Source organism: Theropithecus gelada, chromosome 14, assembly GCF_003255815.1.
Source record: "Theropithecus gelada isolate Dixy chromosome 14, Tgel_1.0, whole genome shotgun sequence".
Classification (NCBI taxonomy): Eukaryota; Metazoa; Chordata; class Mammalia; order Primates; family Cercopithecidae; genus Theropithecus; species Theropithecus gelada.
Window position 1 is genome coordinate 100879087 of NC_037682.1, and position 11122 is coordinate 100890208.

Genomic DNA, 11122 nt, shown 5'->3' on the forward strand with positions numbered 1-11122 from the left:
ATCCAGTATGTATATGTGTCTACCTTTGGACCTACCATCCTGTTTTATTATCTGTCTCTTTATGCATCAACACTATACTTCTCTAATTATTGTAATTTAATGTGCTTTAATATCAGGCAAAGCTAACCCTCACCATTTATTTCTCATTTTCCAGAATTTTCTGTTTTATTCCTACATGTTTATTTTTCATTTGAATTTTAGGAATAATCTTGTGTAGTTGTTAAAAATATCTACTGAAATTTTATTGGAATTTAATGAGAGCTATAATTTCTTTATGGTGAATTGATTTCATTTTGATACTGAGTCTTCCAGGACAAGAACAAACTATGCTCTTACATTTTTTCACATCTTCTTTTTTGTACCTTTACAGAATTTAACAATTTAACACAGTATAATCTTGAACATTTCTTATTTAATTTCTACATTTTAGTACTTTTAGCTGCTATTTAAACAGGTTCTTTGCTAACTGATTTATTTTGTATGCAAGATCATTCATTTTTTATTTTTATTTATTTTTTTGGAGACAGAGTCTCACTCTGTCCTCCAGGGTAGAGTGCAGTAGTGTGATCTCAGCTCACTGCAACACCCGCCTCTCAAGTACAAGCGATTCTTCTGCCTCAGCCTCCCAAGTAGCTGGCACTACAGGTGTCTGCCACCACACCTGGCTAATTTTTGTATTTTTAGTAGAGACAAGGTTTCACCATGTTGGTCAGGCTGGTCTCGAACTACTGACCTTGTGATCTGCCTGCCTCGTCCTCCCAAAGTGCTGGGATTATAGGCGTGAGCCTCCACACCTGGCCCATTAATTTTTGTATATTAATTTTGCACCAAGTGAGCTGAATTATGCTATTGTTTTAGAGTTTTTAAAGTTTTCCACTTATATAATCATACAATTTTAAAATTTATCACATGTAGGGATTAACCCAGCAAGGAACTATCTATGTATTAAGAGGTTTTCCTTTTTATCGATAATGAACTTGAGATTGGATCAAATGCCTTCTTAGTCTCCACCAGAGATGATAAAAAGATTTTTTCTCTTTTATTTATTACTATGGTGAGTTATAACAAAAGAACTCCACTTATAGATGTGACTATTCATTCTTTGAATGTGCTGTGTATTCTGTTTACTGATGCTTTATTTAGGATTATTGCATTAAAATTTCATGAGTAACATTGGCTCATGGATGTTTTTGTGTGCTATCTTTTGGGATCAATATTATAATTATATAATATTACATCCTAAACATAATGTGAAATAGTTTAAAGAGTATAATAATTATATATTACATATGTAAAAGATTGATACAATCACTTCTAAAACATAAATACCTAATGGCTCTCTAATTAAATGCTCCCTGTTCATTTTTTTGTGTTTATTTTCTAATCGACTTAAATTTAGCTTCAAGTAGGTTTTTATTTTAAGAAAAAAATGGCATTTTTAGTTGGTTTTTGCACATTTGTATTTTTATTTTCTACTGCTACTGTATTTACATGAGAGTGTTGTGGCAGAAACTGCTGACTGCTCACCCAAGTCCATTTTTAATTCTCTTTGGGTACACAGTTCACTATATTTCCCAGTCTGCTTTGAGGTTAGGTGTAGCTATATGGTGAAATTCTAGATAAAGAAATATAAATGGAACTGATGTGTAGCCATTTTAGGCTTAACTTTGAAAACTTTCCATGCACTTACTGTGAACTAGGCACTGTTTTAGGAAATTGGGACAAGGCAGTCAACAAAGACCAACTCCCTGCTCTCTCTTCTCTCTCTCTCTCTTTATTTATTTATTTTATTATACTTTAAGTTCTGGGTTGCATGTGCAGAACGTGCAGGTTTGTTACATAGGTATACATGTGCCATGGTGGTTTGCTGCACCCATGAACCTGTCATCTACATTAGGCATTTCTCCTAATGCTATCCCTCCGCTAGCCCCCAACACCCCGAAAGGGCCTGGTGTGTGATATTCCCCTCCCTATGTACATGTGTTTTCATTGTTCAATTCCCACTTATGAGTGAGAACATGTGGTGTTTGGTTTTCTGTTCTTGTGTTAGTTTGCTGAGAATGATGGTTTCCAGCTTCATCCATGTCCCTGCAAAGGATGTGAACTCATCCTTTTTTATAGTTGCATAGTATTCCATGGTGTATATGTGCCACATTTTTTTTATCCAGTCTATCACTGATGGGGATTTGGGTTGGTTCCAAGTCTTTACTATTGTGAATAGTGCCACATTGAGTGTATGTGTGCATGTGTCTTTATAGTAGAATGATTTATAATCCTTTGGGTATATACCCAGTAATGCGACTACTGGGTCAAATGGTGTTTCTGGTTCTAGATCCTTGAGGAATCGCCACACTGTCTTCCACAATGGTTGAACTAATTTACACTCCCACCAACAGTGTAAAAGTGTTCTTATTTCTCCACATGCTCTCCAGCATCTATTGTTTCCTGACTTTTTAATGATTGCCATTTTAACTGGTGTGAGAACGTAAGGCCTGCTTTAAGACTGAAGAAAGATGATATGAAGAGAAGGAAAATTTGGGCAGAAAAAATAGTATGATAGAAACACAGGAGTATAAACTGTAGGTTATTTAGAAGACAGCAGACAGATTGGTGAGAACAGAATGTAAATGGTGATGAGGTAGGGATGGTGAGAAATGAGGGTGGTGAGATGAGCAAGCACCAGATTGTGCAAAGCCATACTAAAGGGTTTTATGTAACCAGTGAAGTAATATGTTGAGGTGTGTGGTGTCAGTCAAGTCACTCTGAAAGTGATCCACAGAATTACTCCAGCATTAGATCCAGATAATCTAGTCAAGCACTAGACTGGTGCTGGACAAGAAACTGGATGGCCACTAAGATAACAAGTTCAAGTGTCCACGTAAGAGATGTTGAGAGTGGAGGTGGAGGTAGTTTGAGAGGGAAGAATAATGAGGTGAAAGAAAAGTGGGGCTGAGGGTGAGTCCAGGTCCTTAGTGTGGGTGGACAGTAGTCATTCACTTGGACTGGTATTTGGGACAGAGAGCAGGTGCATTCTAATCTACAGGATTGAAAACATTTAAATTTTGTCTCTATCAGTTAGAAGGCTGCTTATCTAAAATTTAGGGAAAAATGTTTAAAGACATCTCTAGTTTGTGCTTGTGTTTTTTCTTCATAAATGGTCAATTTGGACAATTTTTTGGTGTTTTTCTATTGCCCTATAGTATAGGCTCAAGTCGTTTATGTATTTATTCAAGTTGTTTTTGTACCTTACTTTAATGAGGTTTCTTGCTTCTGTTCACAAATGTTTCCAATATTTACCTGCAAGCAGAATTGAATAAGCATGATTTCCAAGTGGATAGTTTATTCACAGCTTTCTTTAGAATTTTGAAAAGGTGTCAGAGTTGTCAGTGTAAAGTGTTCCCTCATTTCTCTTACGGTCTTTTCATGCTTTTTAATAAATGCTGATATAATTCTTACAGGAAATGAATAGTTATGAATCATAAGTCTAATAACTCAGCAAAATTGTTATTGCTATTTCAAAAAGGTGCCTGTTGAAGGTAAATTAGGACATTTGTCCAAATGATATTTTGGTGTTTATACATTTTTGGTGAAGCAGGTGTTTAAGGTACAAGAAAAGTTGTGAAGTTTCCTTGGAATTGACTCATAGATTAATAATTTGAGATTTTTTTTCTTTATGCTTACTAGGTTCAAAAACATACATACAAGAAAAGTGAATAAGTCATTGGTCATGTATTTTCTGTTTTGGCTGTTCTTTTTCTATCTTTACAAATTCACATTCACTCAGAATTAATTTTAAAATGTAATTATTAAAAGCAATTTACAAAGTTAAAACTATACCAATATAAAAAATTTCAAAATCTGGATACTTTGATATACTAAGGTTTCTATTGTCTGTTTTTAATGTTATGTCTGACATTTAAAAATATGTAGAATGCTGTTTTCCATTAGTCTAAAATACATAAATATCTGTTCTACCTATTTTAGAACTACATGAATTTATCAAAAATTTATAATTTCATTTATAATTTTGCACTTTTTTGATTCTTCACAGGCATTGAGTTTAGAGATTTACTGAATTATGTACTAGGTCAGCACTTTGTGCTTTTTTTTTTTTTTTTTTTTTGCCAAATGTAGCAATTTTTTTTTAATCTTCTTTAAACTAAATGTTTACTTTTCATAGTATAGTTCCCTAATTCCTAGGTAAGCCTTCAAGTGTGCTAGGCAAAATAAATCTTCAATTTCACTAAAACAAAATTCTGATTTTGGTTGGTGACATTCTTTCCCTGCCAGGTTTTTCATATTTAGGTCTATGAATTTTTTTCCATAACACCATCTGTCTACTCTTTGGTCTTCTTTGAAACTGCCAGCATTCTTAGGCTAATGTGCGGGGAAGCAAAGCATATTCCAGAAAAAGAATGTGTGCTCTAAGATGTTGAAGCCTAACTATGGCTAAGTGTGTCAAAAGCTGATCCTATGCTAGAAGTAGGATTCAAGCAGACTCCTGTTTCTTCATTTTCAATTTCATTCCTCCAATTCTATTTTTTTTCTGCTTGCATTACTTTAAAAAACTTTCTTATTTTGAGATAATAATACTTACATGCCGTTGTAAGAAATAATACAGACAGATTGAGTATATTTAATCCACATTCTCCCAATTCTAACATCTTGCATAATTATAGTACAATATCACAACCAGAATATTGACATTAATACAACCCACCAATTTTATTCATATCTCTTCAGTTGTATATGTATTCATCTGTGTGTGTCTGTGGGTATGTTTTTAGTTCCATACAATTTTATCACAAGTGTAGATTTCTATATTTGCCACCATAGTCAAGATACAGAACATTTCCATCACTACAAAGATCCTTTGTGTTGCCCTCTTATAAGGACACCTCTCTCTCTCCTACCATATACCCTGTTACTAACACCTAGCAATTACAAATCTGTTATCATTTCTAAAATTCTGCCATTTCAAAAATGTCATCAGTGGAATCATACAGTAAGTAATTTACTTTTTCCACTCAGCTGAATTTCCTAAATATTCATCCAGGTAGTTGCATGTATCAATAGTTCATTCCTTTTTATTACTAAGTAGTATTTCAAAGTATGGATATACCACAGATCATTTAACCATTTGCCCATTGAAAAACATAAAGGTTGTTTTCAGTTTGGGGCTATTAAAATAAAGCTGCTATGAACTTTTGTACACGGGTTTTTATATCAACATAAATTTCTCTGTCATAAATGCCCAAGAGTGCAATTGCTAGGTTGTATGATAATTTCACTGTTTTATAAGAAACTGTCAAACTTTTTGCCAGAGTGGCTGTATTATTTTTCATTGCTACCAGCAATGTATGAATAATCGAGTTTTTCTATATTTTATCAGCATTTGCATTGTTACTATTTTTATCTTAGTCATTTTGACAGGTGTGATTGGTGAGTTGTGTTTCTTATTTTTCTTTGTCGATCTTTTTAAAAATAGCTTTTTAATTTTTTTCAGTTTTATTGAGATAATTAACAAATAAAAAACATATATATTTAACATGTAGAATGTGATATTTTGACATACACATACATGTGAAATGATTAACAACTAAGCTAATTAACATTTCCGTCACCTCACATAGTTACCTCTTGGTTGTTGTCATTATGATAATACTTAAGATCTATTCTCTTAGCAACTTTCAAATAACAAATACACTATTATAAACTGTGGTCACCATGCTTTTTATTAGGTCTCCAAAACTTATAATTTAAACTTGTACTCTTCGACCTCCCCATTTCCTCTAACTCTGGGCCACTAGTAACCACCCTTTTACTTTCTGTTTCTAGGAGTTCAGTTTTTTTAGATCCCACAGGTAAGAGGGATCATGTATAATTTGTCTTTCTATGTCAGGCCTGTTTCATTTAGCATAATGCCCTCCAGATGCATCCATGTTGTCAAAAATGACAGGCTTTTCTTCTTAAAGACTAAATAATATTCTTCTCCCCCTCCTCTGGCCCCATGTGTGTGTGCACGTGTGTGTGCACGCGTGTAACACTTTATTAATTCAGCTGTCGATGGACACTTAGATTGTGCATCTTGGCTATCAGGGTTAATGCTACAATGAACATGAAATGCATGTATCTCTTTGAAATAGTGATTTTCTCTCCTTTGGATATATATCCAGGAGTGGGATTGCTGGCTCATATAGTAATTCTATTTTTGTGAAACCTCCATACTGTTTTCCATAATGGCTGTACTAATTTATAGTTGCTACCAATAGTGTATAAGGTTTCCCTTTTCTCCACAACCTCACCATTATTTGTCTTTTTTTTCTTTTTGATAGTAGCCACCCTAACGGGTGTGAGGTGATATCTCATTGTGGTTTTCTTTTTCATTTCTTTGGCATTAGTAATGTTGAGCCTTTTTTCATATACCCATTAGTCATTGTATGTCTTCTTTGGAAAAATGTCTATCCAAGTCCTTTCTCAAGTTTTTGACAGGTTGTTTTTGTGCTAAGGAGTTGTCTGAGTTTTTAATTTATTTTTGATATAACCACTTATTTCATATATGGTTTACAAACATTTTTGCCTATTCTGTAGGTTGCCTTTGCATGTTGTTAATTGTGTCCTTTGCTGTGCAGAAAACTTTCAGTTTAATATAATCCCACTTGCCCATTTTTGGCTTTTGTTCCCTGTGCTGTTGAGGTCATATCCAAAATGAAAAAATTATTGCCAAGACCAATGTCATGGACCTTTCCCTTTTTCATGTTTTCTTTTGGGAGTTTTATGGCTTTAGGTTTTATGTTCAGGTATTTATTTTGAGGTGATTTTTATGTAGAGTGTAAATTAAGGATCCAATTTTATTTGTTTTACATGTGGGTATTCAGTTTTCTCAACACCATTTATTGAAGACACTATTTTTTCCCCTATTGTGTATTCTTGATGCCTTGGTTGAAGATGTGTGGTTTTATTTCTGGGTATTCTATTCTGTTCCAGTAGTCTATGTTTCTGTTTTAATGTCAGTACCATACTATTTTGATTACTATTAGCTTTTTAATATAATTTGAAATCAGGAACTGTGATATCTCTAGCTTTATTCTTCTTGCTCAAGATTACTTTACCTATTTGAGGTCTTTTGTGGATCCACACAAATTTTAGTGTTTTTTCTTTTTTTTTTAAATTATACTTTAAGTTCTAGGGTACATGTGCACAACATGCAGGTTTGTTACATATATATACACACGCCATGTTGGTGTGCTGCACCCATTAACTCGTCATTTACATTAGGTATATCTCCTAATGCTACCCCGCCCACCTCACAACAGGCCCTGGTGTGTGACATTCCCCTTCCTGTGTCCAGGTGTTCTCATTGTTCAATTCCCACCTATGAGTGAGAACATGTGGTGTTTGGTTTTCTGTCCTTGTGATAGTTTGCTGACAATTGATGGTTTCCAGCTTCATCCACGTCCCTATAAAGGACATGAACTCATCCTTTTTAAAGGCTGCATAGTATTCCATGGTGTATATGTGCCACATTTTCTTAATCCAGTCTATCATTGATGGACATTTGGGTTGGTTCCAAGTCTCTGCTATTGTGAATAGTGCCGCAATAAACATATGTGTGCATGTGTCTTTATAGCAGCATGATTTATAGTCCTTTGGGTATATACCCAGTAATGGGATGGCTGGGTCAAATGGTATATCTAGTTCTAGATCCTTGAGGAATCACCACACTGTCTTCCACAATGGTTGCACTAGTGCCCTTGGAATTTTGAAAGAGACTGCATTGAGTCGTAGATAGCTGTGGGATGCTTAGGGCATTTTAATAGTATTAATTCTTCTAATTCATGGACATCAGATGTCTTTCCATTTACTTGTGTCTTCAGTTTGTCTCATCAATGTTTTATAGTTTTCAGGGTATAGATCTTACACATTGGTTAAATTTATTCATAAATATTTTAAAAATGTGACTGTGAATGGGATTGTTTTCTTAATTTCTTTTTCAGAGAGTTCATTGTTAGTATATAGAAACACTACTGATTTTTGTATGTTGATTTTGTATTTTGAAAATTTACTTCATTCATTTCTTAGTCCTAATAACTTTTTTTGTGGAGTCTTTAGATCATGTTATCTGCCAGTGGAGACAATTTCACTTCTTTTCAGATTTGAATGACTTTCATTTCTTTTTCTTGCCTAGTTACTTTGGCTAGGAATTTTAGTACTGTGTTGAACAGATGTGACAAAAGTGGGCATTCTTGTTTTTTTCCTGATCTTGGAGGGAAAGTTTTCAGCTTTTTACTGTTGAACATGATGTTAGCTGTGGGCTTGTTATATACAAACTTTAAAGATAAATTAAGAAATACTTTCAGACAAACAAAAATGAGAACATAAAATTTGTGGGATACAGCAAAAGCAGTTCTAAGAGGGAAGTTTACAGCAATAAGTACCTATGTAAAGATAAGAAAAAGATTTGAAGTAAGCAATCTAAATTTACACCTTAATAAACTGGAAAACAAACCCAAGATAATTTCAAAACTAGTAGAAGAAAAAAGTAGCAAAATCAGAACAGAAATAAATTAAATAGAGATGAGAAAAGCAATGGAAAAAAAATCAACCAAATTTAAGAGTCTGTTTTTTGAAAAGGTAAGTAAAATTGACAATCTCTTAGGGTAACTAAAAAAAGAGAAAAAAAAATAAAATTAGAAATAAAAGAGGACACATTACAACTGATATTACAGATATGTAAAACATTATAAGAGACTGCCATGAACAATTAAATGCCAACAAGTTGGATAACCTGGAAGAAATGGACAAATTCCTAGAAACATACAATCTATCAAAACTGAATCATTAATAAATAGAACATGAACAGACCAATAATGAGTAAGGAGATTGAATCAATAATCAAAAATCTCCCATCAAAGAAGAGTCCAGGATCAGATGGCTTCACGGAATTCTATCAGACGTTAAAAATGAACTAATAACAGTCCTTCTCAAACTCTTCCAACAGATTGAAGAGAAGGTACCACTTTCAAACTCATTTTATGAGTCTAGAGTTACCTTAATTCTAATGCCATATAGGGACACAACAAGAAAAAAAAAATTACAGGCCACTATCCCTGATAAACACAAACATAAAAATCCTCAACAAAACACTGGCAAACTGAATTCAACCACGCATTAAAAGCATTATATGCCATGATCAAATGAGATTTATTTCCGGGAAGCAACAATGGCTCAACCTACACAAATCAGTGAATCTGATACACTGCATTAGTAGAATGAAGATAAAAATAACATGACCATCTCAATAGATAAAGGAAAAGCATTTGATAAAATTCAATGTCTTTTCATAATAAAAACTCTCAACAAATAAGGCATAGAGGAATTAATTTTCTGATCATTGACATTATCTACTTTTTTCCTGTTTTGGATTTCATTAGTTTCTGCTCATTATCCTTATTATGTTCTTCCTTTTATCTGGTCTGTGCTTACATTGCTCTTCTTTTTCTAGTTTCTTAGGACAGAAACTTTGTTATTGATTTGAGACCTTTCTTTTTTTCTAATGAAAACATTTACTGCTATAATTTTTCTTGTCAGCACTGCTTTAACTGGATCCTACATATTCTGATACATGTTTTGAAATTTTTATTCAATTATATTTAAAAAAATTTCCCTTGAGATTTCCTATTTAGCCCATGGATTATTTAGAAGTGTGTTGTTTAATTTCCAGTTATTTGGAGATTTTTCTAATGTATCTCTACCATTCATTTCTAGCTTGATTCCATTACAGTCAAAGAACATACCTTATATAAATTCAAGATTTTAAAATTTGTTGATGTTTGTTTTATGGTTGAGAACTTGGGCTACCCTGGTGAATGTTCTGAACTACTTGAAAACAAAAATATTCTGATAATTTTGTCTGAAGTGTTTTCTATATGCCAATTAGATATTATTGGTTAGTTGTGTTGTGCAGTTCTATATTCTTGCTGATTTTCTATCTGGTGGTTCTATCATTTCCTGAGAGTAAGATAGAAAATTCTCAGCTATAATTTTGGATTTGTCTATTTCTCCTTTTAACTGTATTAATTTTTGCTTCATGTATTTTGAGGCTCTGTTGTTTGGCACATGCACACTAGGATTATTATGTTTACCTGGTGGATTGATCCTTTTATTATTATGTAATATAATGTTCCTCTTTGTGTCTTATAGTTTTCTTTTGTTTGAAGTCCACCTCATTTGATATTAATATAGTGACTTTTGCTTTTTGGATTACTGTTTGTTTGCATGATATGTCTGTTTTCAATTGTTTACTTACAACTCACCTATGTCTTTGTATTTGAAGTGAATTTCATAGACAGCATATTGTTGTATCATCTTTTTATCCACTTTGGCAGTATGTTTTCATCACTGTATTTAGACCACTTAAATTTGATGTAATTATTTAGTTGTTAGGGCTTAAGTTTCCCATTTTATTATTTGTTTTTGTTTTCTGTTGGTCTGTTTCTTCTTCCTCTTCATTTTTTCTTAACTTCCTGTGGGGTACTTGGGCAGTTTTTAGGATTCCATCCTGATTTATATATAGTATTTTTTAGTATTTGCTTTGTATAGTTTTCTTAGTAGTTGCTGTAGGTATTACACTATACATATATGTCTATGTACACATGCATGATATATATGCACACACACTAGTGTATATAGATAACAATATATATACACATACATGATATATATATACACACTAGTGTATATATATATGACACTATACACATACATGATATATATATACACACTAGTGTATATATATGACACTGTATATATATATAAAACACTATACACTATATATACACACACACTATGTCATGTAATGTAATACCTACAGCAACTACTAAGAAAACTATACAAAGCAAATACCAAATATATAAAATACATATATAAATACTCTATGTATTATAAATATGTTGCAATATATAGTGTGTACATATGTATACATAATGTGTATATTTTTATATGTGTATATATACACACTATATATATATATTCCAACATTCCGTATAGTAAGTGTAAGTATATACACACTACATATATATATATAAAACTTATCACTGTCTACTTGCAGTTAAATGTAGAA